The following is a 13,649-nucleotide window of genomic DNA, read 5'->3' as shown; positions in this document are numbered from 1 at the left end:
ACTACACACTCCTCCACCACTACACACTCCTCCACCACTACACACTCCTCCACCACTACTACACACTCCTCCACCACTACACACTCCTCCACCACTACTACACACTCCTCTACCACTACTACACACTCCTCCACCACTACACACTCCTCCACCACTACTACACACTCCTCCACCACTACACACTACACTACTACACACTCCTCCACCACTACTACACACTCCACCACTACTACACACTCCTCCACCACTACACACTCCTCCACCACTACTACACACTCCTCCACCACTACACACTCCCCCACCACTACACACTCCTCCACCACTACTACACACTCCTCCACTACTACACACTCCTCCACCACTACACACTCCTCCACCACTACACACTCCTCCACCAAGACGCACTCCTCCACCACTACTACACACTCCTCCACCACTACTACACACTCCTCCACCACTACACACTCCTCCACCACTACTACACACTCCTCCACCAATAATACACAATCCTCCACCACTAATACACACTCCTCCACCACTACACACTCCTCCACCACTACACACTCCTCCACCACTACACACTCCTCCACCACTACTACACACTCCTCCACCACTACACACTCCTCCACCACTACACACTCCTCCACCACTACTACACACTCCTCCACCACTACACACTCCTCCACCACTACTACACACTCCTCCACCACGACACACTCCTCCACCACTACTGCACACTCCTCCACCACTACACATTCCTCCACCACTACACACTCCTCCACCACTACTACACACTCCTCCACCACTACTACACACTCCTCCACCACTACACACTCCTCCACCACTACACACTCCTCCACCACTACGACACACTTCTCCACCACTACGACACACTCCTCCACCACTACACACTCCTCCACCACTACTACACACTCCTCCACCACTACACACTCCTCCACCACTACACACTCCTCCACCACTACGACACACTTCTCCACCACTACTACACACTCCTCCACCACTACACACTCCTCCACCACTATTACACACTCCTCCACCACGACACACTCCTCCACCACTACTGCACACTCCTCCACCACTACACACTCCTCCACCACTACTACACACTCCTCCACCACTACTACACACTCCTCCACCACTACACACTCCTCCACCACTACTACACACTCCTCCACCACTACTACACACTCCTCCACCACTACTACACACTCCTCCACCACTACACACTCCTCCACCACTACTACACACTCCTCCACCAGTACACACTCCTCCACCACTACACACTCCTCCACCAGTACACACTCCTCCACCACTACACACTACTCCACTACTACACACTCCTCCACCACTACTACACACTCCTCCACCACGACACACTCCTCCACTACTACACACTCCTCCACCATTACACACTCCTCCACCACTACACACTCCTCCACCACTACTACACACTCCTCCACGACTACACACTCCTCCACCACTACTACACACTCCTCCACCACTACACACTCCTCCACCACTACTACACACTCCTCCACCACTACACACTCCTCCACCACTACACACTCCTCCACCACTTCTACACACTCCTCCACCACTACACACTACTTCACTACTACACACTCCTCCACCACTACTACACACTACTCCACTACTACACACTCCTCCACCACTACTACAGACTCCTCCACCACTACACACTCCTCCACCACTCCTACACACTCCTCCACCACTACTACACACTCATCCACCACTACACACTCCTCCACCACTACTACACACTCCTCCACCACTACACACTACTCCACTACTACACACTCCTCCACCACTACTACACACTCCTCCACCACTACACTCTCCTCCACTACTACACACTCCTCCACCACTACTACACACTCCTCCACCACTACTACACACTCCTCCACCACTACTACACACTCCTCCACCCCTACACACTCCTCCACCACTACTACACACTCCTCCACCACTACACACCCCTCCACCACTACACACTCCTCCACCACTACTACACACTCCTCCACCACTACACTCTCCTCCACTACTACACACTCCTCCACCACTACTACACACTCCTCCACCACTACTACACACTCCTCCACCCCTACACACTCCTCCACCACTACTACACACTCCTCCACCACTACACACCCCTCCACCACTACACACTCCTCCACCACTACTACACACTCCTCCACCACTACACACTCCTCCACCACTACTACACACTCCTCCACCACTACTACACACTCCTCCACCACTACACTCTCCTCCACTACTACACACTCCTCCACCACTACTACACACTCCTCCACCACTACACACTCCTCCACCACTACACACTCCTCCACCACTACACACTCCTCCACCACTACTACACACTCCTCCACCACTACTACACACTCCTCCACCACTACACTCTCCTCCACTACTACACACTCCTCCACCACTACTACACACTCCTCCACCACTACACACTCCTCCACCACTACACACTCCTCCACCACTACTACACACTCCTCCACCACTACACACTCCTCCACCACTACTACACACTCCTCCACCACTACACACTCCTCCACCACTACACACTCCTCCACCACTACTACACACTCCTCCACCACTACACACTCCTCCACCACTACTACACACTCCTCCACCACTACACACCCCTCCACCACTACACACTCCTCCACCACTACTACACACTCCTCCACCACTACACACTCCTCCACCACTACTACACACTCCTCCACCACTACTACACACTCCTCCACCACTACACTCTCCTCCACTACTACACACTCCTCCACCACTACTACACACTCCTCCACCACTACACACTCCTCCACCACTACACACTCCTCCACCACTACACACTCCTCCACCACTACTACACACTCCTCCACCACTACTACACACTCCTCCACCACTACACTCTCCTCCACTACTACACACTCCTCCACCACTACTACACACTCCTCCACCACTACACACTCCTCCACCACTACACACTCCTCCACCACTACACACTCCTCCACCACTCCTACACACTCCTCCCAGATGTGGACAGAATGCGAACAACAGTGATCCATTCCACTGGCCTCCTGCATGTGTAAACTGGACGTGAGAAGTATTTTTGTATTTTTGGGGAGAATCCAGGAAGCGTGTAGGAGCTCTCCCTCCTCTTCCAAATCATATAAAACATCACATGTTATTGGTCACACAGTTTACAGCAGGTATAAAAGGTGCAGTGAAATGCTTACCTGCTAGCTTCCTCAAATCTGTAGCACGAATATTGTACGTGCGTGCGTGCATGCGCACGTGGATTGGATTCGATGTGTCTTGAGTCAGTGCAAGATAGTCTCTGAGGTGCAAAAAGTCTCTCCTCTTGTTAGTGTGCAGTGTGTGTGTGTCACAGGAGGTTGGTGGCACCTTAATTGGGGAGGATGGGCTTGTGGTAATGACTGGAACAGAATCAATGGAATGGTATTGAACACTTCAAACACATGGTTTCCATGTGTTTGATACCATTCCATTTACTCCATTCCAGCCATTATGATGAGCCGTCCTCCCCTCAGCAGCCTCCTGTGCTGTGTGCTGTGTGTGTTTGTGTAAGTGTGTGTTTATTTGTGCCTGTGGGTTTTTATCAGAGACAAGGTCACCCACAAGGCGACTTGGAGCCTTGTCTGTGTAACCATGGAGACAGAGCTAACGAAGACACACACACTTCGCGGCTCTGGGTTAGCTACTTCTGTTAAATGATTCGCCCCCATATATCCGTCCTTCTTTCTCTCTTTATTTCTCCCTCCCTTTATCCATCACCTCTTCCTCTGCATCTCTCTCTTTCTCTCTCTGTTGTCTCTTCTTCCCTGACTACAACTCCCATGTTTCCCACATTTAACCAATCACATTTACAAGGCTTTACCACAGAGTCTGTAACACAGTAGAGTACTACCCTGCCCGTCCATTCTCTGTCCAGTACAGTTCTTCCCTGCCAGTCCACCAGTACAGTACTTCCCTGCCCGTCCACCAGTACAGTACTTCCCTGCCCGTCCACCAGTACAGTTCTTCCCTGCCCGTCCACCAGTACAGTTCTTCCCTGCCCGTCCACCAGTACAGTTCTTCCCTGCCCGTCCACCAGTACATTACTTCCCTGCCCGTCCACCAGTACAGTACTTCCCTGCCAGTCCACCAGTACAGTACTTCCCTGCCAGTCCACCAGTACAGTTCTTCCCTGCCAGTCCACCAGTACAGTACTTCCTTGCCAGTCCACCAGTACAGTACTTCCCTGCCAGTCCACCAGTACAGTTCTTCCCTGCCAGTCCACCAGTACAGTACTTCCCTGCCCGTCCACCAGTACAGTACTTCCCTGCCCGTCCACCAGTACAGTTCTTCCCTGCCAGTCCACCAGTACAGTTCTTCCCTGCCAGTCCACCAGTACAGTACTTCCCTGCCAGTCCACCAGTACAGTACTTCCTTACCAGCCCACCAGTACAGTACTTCCCTGCCAGTCCACCAGTACAGTACTTCCCTGCCAGTCCACCAGTACAGTACTTCCCTGCCAGTCCACCAGTACAGTACTTCCCTGCCAGTCCACCAGTACAGTACTTCCCTGCCAGTCCACCAGTACAGTTCTTCCCTGCCAGTCCACCAGTACAGTTCTTCCCTGCCCGTCCACCAGTACAGTACTTCCCTGCCAGTCCACCAGTACAGTACTTCCTTACCAGTCCACCAGTACAGTAATTCCTTGCCAGTCCACCAGTACAGTACTTCCCTGCCAGTCCACCAGTACAGTACTTCCCTGCCAGTCCACCAGTACAGTACTTCCTTGCCAGTCCACCAGTACAGTAATTCCCTGCCCGTCCACCAGTACAGTTCTTCCCTGCCAGTCCACCAGTACAGTAATTCCCTGCCCGTCCACTCTCTGTCCACTCAACAGTGGACTTTATACACATTCTCTACTTAGTATTGTTGTAATAATCTGTTAATTATTTCTTATGGCGCTGGTGTTATGTTCATGGTACATTATGTTCTCAGTGTGTTACAGCTGTTAGTGAAATATCCATGGGCTGTTGCTTTTATAACGGAGAATGTGTCTCATCTTAAATATGGTGTTTAAATGAATTGCAACACAGCCCATCATGTGACCACCTCAACATGTTGTTGTATTTATCAACTTCTAATGAATGTTGTATTGTGATCATTCTGTAATGTGTTTGAATATTAGATGAATAGAGAGATATCAACTGTACATTCCTATGTAGCCAGGTTGTAATAACAGATTCATATTCACTTTTAGAGATTATGCTTTGAATAAACCATAGCTTTTCAGATGATTGTGTCAACTTCCTGTTGTGTGTCAACTTGAGACTCACTGTGTTAGAGCTCTCTGAGTGTGCGAGTGTATGTGCATGTGTATATTTGTGTGTGCATGCGCACACTTGTGTGTGTATGCATTTTCATATATATATATATATGTGTGTGTGTGTGTGTGTGTGTGTGTGTGCGTGTGCACGTGCGTGTGTGCGCATGTGCGTGTGCACGTGTGTGTGTGACAGAGAGAGAAACAAAGAGAGCGGTAACAGGATGAAGCAGTATGCGTTGTAAACCCTGTTGTTTGATTGGTTCCCTCAGAACTCCAAACATTCCCAAGCCCCTTGGATCACTGATTCAGGATTCAGGAAAAACAGATTCCTTCCCTGTGGCACGGAATTAGGCTCACATCTCAAACATTACCATTCACTACAATGCATCCCAGTCTAAATCCCAGCCTCGCAGTCTCCTTCCAAACATCCTCTTTCCTCGTTTCCTTATTCTCCCTTATGGGCAGCAGGTAACCTAGCTGTTACAGTTTTTCTCGATTGCTTAAACACAAAAACTGGTTCCTGTAGCACAAAAACCCATACCCTTACGTCATTCCCAAAAACACACACACATTTCCCATAACCATAAACACTATTCACCTGTTTCCACAAGTTTCAATATTCAAAACACTTTCTGCAAAACTTTACACAAAAGTGGCCAAATAAATCAATCATTGCACTATATACTCATTCAGCAAACACATGCTCTCAATATAATTAACTCAAGTCATCACAAACTCAACTGAAACAGCACACCTTTCTCCAGGTGCAAACACTAAGCCTCAAAATTGTTAATTAGGGGTAGGCCCCTTTTTTCTCCATTTCCGCCTGAATGACATGCCCAAAGTAAACTGCCTGTAGCTCAGGCCCCGAAGCCAGGATATGCATGTAATTGGTACCATTGGAAATAAAACACTTTGAAGTTTGTAGAAATGTTAAAATAATTTAGGAGAATATAACACAATAGATATGGTAGGAGAAAATCCAAAGATAAACCAACCTGATTTTTTTGGTTTGTTGAGAGACCATCCTCTTAGAAAGGCAGGTAAAAGGTCATATTGAAAATAGCTCCCCGGCTCCCTGGATGCAATTCCTATGGCTTCCACAGGGTGTCAGCAGTCTTTGGTCAATGTTTCAGGCTTGTAACCTCAAAAACGAATAAGAAATATCCGTTTTAGTACAGAGACACAGTCTTGGAAATTCGTGTTTGCGTGCGCCATGCTGACAGTACGCCCCTGCTAAAATTTATTTTCCTAATGAACATACTTCTTTCCGTAAGAAATACTATAGTTTGATTACATTTTAGGGTATCTGAGGTGTGAATAGAAACATATTTTGACTTGTTGAAACAAAGTTTAGGGGTAGATTTTCGGATTCCTTTCTCTGCATGTTGAATGAGTCCTCAAACAATCGCATGGCATGTTTTTGCTGTAATAGCTACTGTACATCGGACAGTGCAGTTAGATTAACAAGAATTTAAGCTTTCAGCCGATATAAGACACTTATATGTACCTAAATGTTGAATATCCATAATCTTTATGATTATTTATTTGAATTGCGCGCCCTCCAGTTTCACCGGAAGTCCGCGTAGCCCTAAGAAGTTTTTAACACACCAATCAGAATTGCAGTATCAATAAATAGGGCCTGGAGGCATGTCCATGTGCTTTTGAACAATGGATCCTAACAATGCCCGAAGTTGCAAGACAACAGAGAGGAAGAGGACAACAACAACAACAACAACAACAACAAAGACAAGTAATCTCAGATGAAATCCGTGCCACCCTAGTTCATCATGTGCTCATGCATGTGAGGACTATGAGAGAAGCTGGACAGCTAGTGCAACCCAACCTAAGCCGTTACACAGTTGCGTCCATTGTCCGTACTTTCAGAAGGGAAAACAGGTCATTTGCCTTGTTGTTACTGTGATACATGTAATATTGTAGTGCATATAGACTGAATCTCCACTTTGATCTCAGTGTAGTTTTTACCACAGTAATGGACGACCAATGGTCAGTAATGGTCAAATTTCATTTTTGCAGAACTGAGAGGCGGCCATCTATTGGAGGTAGGTGGAGACTTCTCACAGCTGAGCAGGAGACTGTCCTGGTGAATATGGTGATTGCCAATAATGCCATCCGTTTGAAGGAAATTCAAACCCAAATAGTTGAAGACCAGGTAGTCTTCCAAGGAATTGGCGGCATCAGCATTTCCACCATTGACCTGATCGTTCAGAAGAACCATATAAGGACAAAACAGCTGTACCGTGTGCCTTTTGAAGGGAATTCAAACAGAGTTAAGGAGCAACGATTCCAATATGTGCAGGTAATTGCTATACTGTATATAACTTTTACAGTATGTAGAGTATGGCCCATCTCTCCAGCATATCAATACAGTACTGTATAGTAATGTGTTACAGTAACTGCAGTACACAATCTTTCATTCCAGTACAGTAGTACAGTACAGTTCTGTATTTGAAGTACAGTGTGTGTTTGTTTTTTTTACTTCTGTAGAGAATCTTTGAGCTGGATGCCATGGCTGACCCACAGGAATATATCTTCATCGACGAGGCAGGGTTTAATCTAGCAAAAATGCTCAATAGGGGCGGGGGGGGGGGTGGAACATCATTGGTCACTGTGCCATCATACAGGTTCCTGGCCAGAGGGGAGGAAACGTCACCCTATGTGCAGCCATCAGCAATCGTGGCGTCCTCCACCGCCATGTCAAAGTACAACACGGCACAACTCCTTCAATTTCTAGATCAGCTGCACAATAACATTCTTCAACAGGAAGGGGAGCCAGGGCAACCAGAGCAAGCCCAATGTGTTGTCATTTGGGTTAACGTGAGTTTCCATCGGACTGCTCTGGTTCGCGCCTGGTTCAATGACCACCCCAGGTTCACCATTCTTTTTTTGCCAACATATTCCCCATTTCTGAATCCGATTGAGGAATTTTCTCAACATGGCGGTGGAGAGTGTATGACAGCAACCCACAACAACACACAGCAAAACCTCCTGGAGGCAATGGTGGACGCCTGTGCTGATGTGTCTGTGGAGTCTATCCAGAGTTTTCTAAGGCACAAAAGGGCATTTTTTCCCACACTGCCTGACAAGGGCAAACATAATGTGTGACGTTGATGAGACATTATGGCCTGACCCAGACCTGAGACGATGAGAACGCTGATGCTGAGTAACCTGTACATTTGCTGCATTTGGAAATAAATCTTTTGGGAATTGGGTATTTTACTGTGCATGGACTCTTCCTTACATGTTTTGTCAGTGTGACATTTCAAAGGTCAGGTTTTTGACCAAAACAGCATATCCAGTAGTATTACCTTATCCACTCATGTAAGAGATATGTATTACAGTAGTGTTACCTTATCCACGCATGTAAGAGATATTTATTACACTAGTATTACCTTATCCACTAATGTAAGAGATATTTGTTACAGTAGTATTACCTTACCCACTAATGTTAGAGGTATTTGTTACAGTAGTATTACCTTATCCACTAATGTAAGAGGTATTTGTTACACTAGTATTACCTTATCCACTAATGTAAGAGGTATTTGTTACAGTAGTATTACCTTATCCACTAATGTAAGAGGTATTTGTTACAGTAGTATTACCTTACCCACTAATGTAAGAGGTATTTATTACAGTAGTATTACCTTACCCACTAATGTAAGAGGTATTTATTACAGTAGTATTACCTTACCCACTAATGTAAGAGGTATTTATTACAGTAGTATTACCTTATCCACTAATGTAAGAGGTATTTGTTACACTAGTATTACCTTATCCACTAATGTAAGAGGTATTTGTTACAGTAGTATTACCTTATCCACTAATGTAAGAGGTATTTATTACAGTAGTATTACCTTATCCACTAATGTAAGAGGTATTTGTTACAGTAGTACTACCTTATCCACTAATGTAAGAGGTATTTGTTACAGTAGTATTACCTTATCCACTAATGTAAGAGGTATTTGTTACAGTAGTATTACCTTATCCACTAATGTAAGAGGTATTTATTACAGTAGTATTACCTTATCCACTAATGTAAGAGGTATTTGTTACAGTACTGTTTTGAAGTTTTCTCCAGGGTGTTGCTGAAAGGGTCATCTGGATAGTCAGTGCTGTGATTTTACAAAGTTCCAATGATTTCTCTGAAAACCTTTTCTAAACATTTTGGTAGCAGTGTTTTGAATGAATCCCTCCAGTGTGTAACAAACAGTCATGTAGGCTGTATTTTTGACAGCTTGTGTGTGTTGTCTGAGGGAAAAGTTTGAATTGGGACCCAGAAGTTACATTTTTGTGTGAGTTTTTTAAATTGTGTGTGACGATTTGAGAAAACTTGTGAGTTGTTCCAGGAATTGTGGTCTAAGCAATTGAGAAAAACTGTAAGAGCGTTGGGCAAGTAACCAAAAGGTTGCTGGTTTGAATCCCTGAGCTGGCATGGTTGAAAAATCTGCCGTTCTGCCCTTGTTGAGGTGGATGTCTATTAAGGCAGCCCCCCACACAGCTCAGATTCAGAGGGGTTGATTAAGTGCGGAAGACACATTTCAGTTGAATGCGTTCAGTTGTACAACTGACTAGGTATCTCCCCTTTCCCTCATCTCTCTCAGCACACACCGGTTGCCATGACCTGAATGTCCCTACAGACATCCACATTTTCGATCAAACATTTCAATATTCACTCCTCTGATTAGAAATGACATCAAATCAAATTGTATTTGTCACATGCGCCGAATCCGACAGGTGTAGACCTTACAGTGAAATGCTTACTTACAAGCCCTTAACCAACAATGTAGTTTTAAGAAAATATGTGTTAAGTAAAAAATAGATAAGTAAGAAATAAGAATAACAAATAATTCAAGAGCAGCAGTAAAATAACATTAGCGAGGTTATATAGAGGGGGTAGAGAGTCAATGTGCGGGGGCACCGGTTAGTTGAGGTAATTGAGGTAATATGTACATGTAGGTAGAGTTAAAGTGACTATGCATAGATAATAAACAGAGTCGCATAAAAGAGGGGGGTGGGGGGCAATGCAAATAGTCTGGGTAGCCATTTGATTAGATGTTCAGGAGTCTTATGGCTTGGGGTTAGAAGCTGTTGAGAAGGATTTTGGGCCTAGAATTGGCTACCGCTTGCCGTGCGGTAGCAGAGAGTCTTTGACAATTTTTAGAGGACCTTCCTCTGACACCACCTGGTATAGAGGTCCTGGATGGCAGGAAGCTTGACCCCAGTGATATACTGGGCTGTACGCACTACCCTCTGTAGTGCCTTGCGGTCGGAGGCCGAGCAGTTGCCGTACCAGGCAGTGATGCAACCAGTCAGGATGCCAGTCATAAACGCTGCAGTCGGTCGCAAGTTGTACAGTATTTCCTCCAACACATTGGTGCGGCTGGCTTCCGGGTTAAATGACCAGTGTGTCAAGAAGCAGTGCGGCTTGGAAGGGTCATGTTTCGGAGGACTCATGGCTCTCCCCTTCGCCTCTCCCGAGTCCGTACGGGGCTTGCAGTGATGGGACAAGAATGTAACTACCAATTTGATATCACGAAATTGAGTAGAAAAAGTAAAAACAGTTAATAAAAAAAAATACATTATGAAGACAAAGTCCCCCAATTCTCTATCGATCACTTAAGTTTCAAGTTTCATTTTTTTATGTCACATGCACAAGTACAGTTAAATGTCTTTCTCGCAAACCCCAACAATGGAAAGCCCAACAACGCAATAATCAATTACAATGTATTACTTAAAATTAAAAACATTTTAAACACAATAAATATATATAAAGTCAGCATACTATATACAGGAAATATTTAAAAAGTCAGTTCCAATACCATATTTACATGTGCAGGGATACTGGAGTGATGGAGGTAGATTCGATGCCGCAGGTTGCCTGGTGGGGGCAGCAGGTTGCCTAGTGGGGGCAGCAGGTTGCCTAGTGGGGGCAGCAGGTTGCCTAGTGGGGGCAGCAGGTTGCCTAGTGGGGTCAGCAGGTTGCCTAATGGGGGCAGCAGGTTGCCTAGTGGGGGCAGCAGGTAGCCTAGTGGGGGCAGCAGGTAGCCTAGTGGGGTCAGCAGGTAGCCTACTGGGGGCAGCAGGTTGCCTAGTGGGGGAAGCAGGTTGCCTAGTGGGGGCAGCAGGTTGCCTAGTGGGGGCAGCAGGTTGCCTAGTGGGGGCAGCAGGTTGCCTAGTGGGGGCAGCAGGTTTTCTAGTGGGGTCAGCATGTTTTCTAGTGGGGGCAGCAGGTTGCCTAGTGGGGGCAGCAGGTTGCCTAGTGGGGGCAGCAGGTTGCCTAGTGGGGGCAGCAGGTTGCCTAGTGGGGTCAGCATGTTTTCTAGTGGGGGCAGCAGGTTGCCTAGTGGGGTCAGCAGGTAGCCTACTGGTTAGGGCGTTGGGCCAGTAACCGAAAGGTTGCAAGATCGAATCCCAGAGCTGACAAGGTAAAAATCTGTCATTCTGCTCCTGAAAAAGGCAGTTAACCTGTTAAAGCTGGGGGCGCTGTTGTCACTATTTATGGTAATCGTGTAATTTTTGAAACGGCTTCCTACAAAATTCTTGATCGTACAATATGCATATTATTATTATTATTGGATAGAAAACAGTCTATAGTTTCTATAGGAGTTGAAATTTTGTCTCTAAGTGGAACAGAACCCATTCTACAGCAATTTCCCTGACATGGAGTCAGATTTCAGAAATTTTGGCCACTGTTCTGGAGTCAGTTTTAAGGCCAATGTTATTCCTATGAGTATACGGACACTGCTTACGTCTTCCCCTGGATGCCTTTACGTGATGACGATTTGAATGGGGTCGATTGCGCAATCACAGGCACTACAAATTAAAAAACCCTGTAGCTAGGAACTCTTTTCCAGCTGCGTCATGCGCGTGGAGGACACCGACCCGCACTTGTTCCAAGCATTAGTGTTGGGAGTAATCTTTCTCCGGTCATGTTAAGACTCGTTATAGGAGTTAAAAACATCATAAGGTAGTTAATTTAAAGCGTTTTATAGCAATTTATATCCGTTTAGTGCGATTTTGGGACATTTATTTCTGAGACGCTGTGAATCTCTGGGCACGCTTCCAGTTCATCCCGAACGCAGTTGGCATTTCCACATGGCAAGAGGACAGCTTTCCACCAAAAGACGATTAGACCCAAGAAAGGATCCTTTGCCCAAGATACTGATGGAAGAACAGCTCAAAGTAGGACATTTTTATTATGATAAATCGTGTTTCTGTCGAAAAATGTTAGTGGCTTAGGACGGCATTTTTTTTTACTTAGCTTCGCTTGGCGCAAACTGTATTGAAAAGTAAGGATAATTTAAAAAATGTAATTCCGCGATTGTATTAAGAATTAAATTGTCTATCAATCGCTGTCCACCCTATATTTTTTAGTCACGTTTATGAGTATTTATGTATACGAGTAGATCACTGTCTAATATGGCGCACGGACATTTTCTCACCAGCTGGGCTACATTTCCCATTGTCTAACCATGATTTTGGTGGCTAAATATGCACATTTTCGAACAAACTGTATATGTATGTTGTAATGTGATGTTACAGGGGTGTCATCTGAAGAATTCTGAGAAGGTTAGTGAAAAAAATAATACATTTTGGCGATGTTTACGTTATCGCTCTCTTTGGCTAGAATCAATGCTGGGGTAATGTTTGCACATGTGCTATGCTAATATAACGATTTATTGTGTTTTCGCTGTAAGACACTTAGAAAATCTGAAATATTGTCTGTATTCACAGGATCTGTGTCTTTCGATTAGTGTATGCTGTGTATTTTTACGAAATGTTTGATGATTAGTAGTTAGGTAAACACGTTGCTCATTGTAATTATTCTAGTCCATTTGTGACGGTGGGTGCAATTGTAAACTATGCCATCTACCTGAAATATGCACATTTTTCTAACAAAACCTATCCCATACCATAAATATGTTATCAGACTGTCATCTGATGAGTTTTTTTCTTGGTTAGGGGCTATAAATATCTTAATTTAGCCGAATTGGTGATAGCTACTGGTGTTGGTGGACAAATAAAAGATGGTGGATTATGCTAATGTGTTTTTAGGGAATAGATTTACATCTTTACATATTGTGTCTTCCCTGTAAAACATTTTAAAAATCGGACATGTTGGCTGGATTCACAAGATCTGTGTCTTTCATTAGCTGTATTGGACATTAATGTGTGAAAGTTAAATATTTAAAAAAATATTTTTTTTTTGAATTTCGCGGCT

Source organism: Salvelinus fontinalis, chromosome 33, assembly GCF_029448725.1.
Source record: "Salvelinus fontinalis isolate EN_2023a chromosome 33, ASM2944872v1, whole genome shotgun sequence".
Lineage (NCBI taxonomy): Eukaryota > Metazoa > Chordata > Actinopteri > Salmoniformes > Salmonidae > Salvelinus > Salvelinus fontinalis.
Note: the sequence above shows the minus strand (reverse complement) of the source record.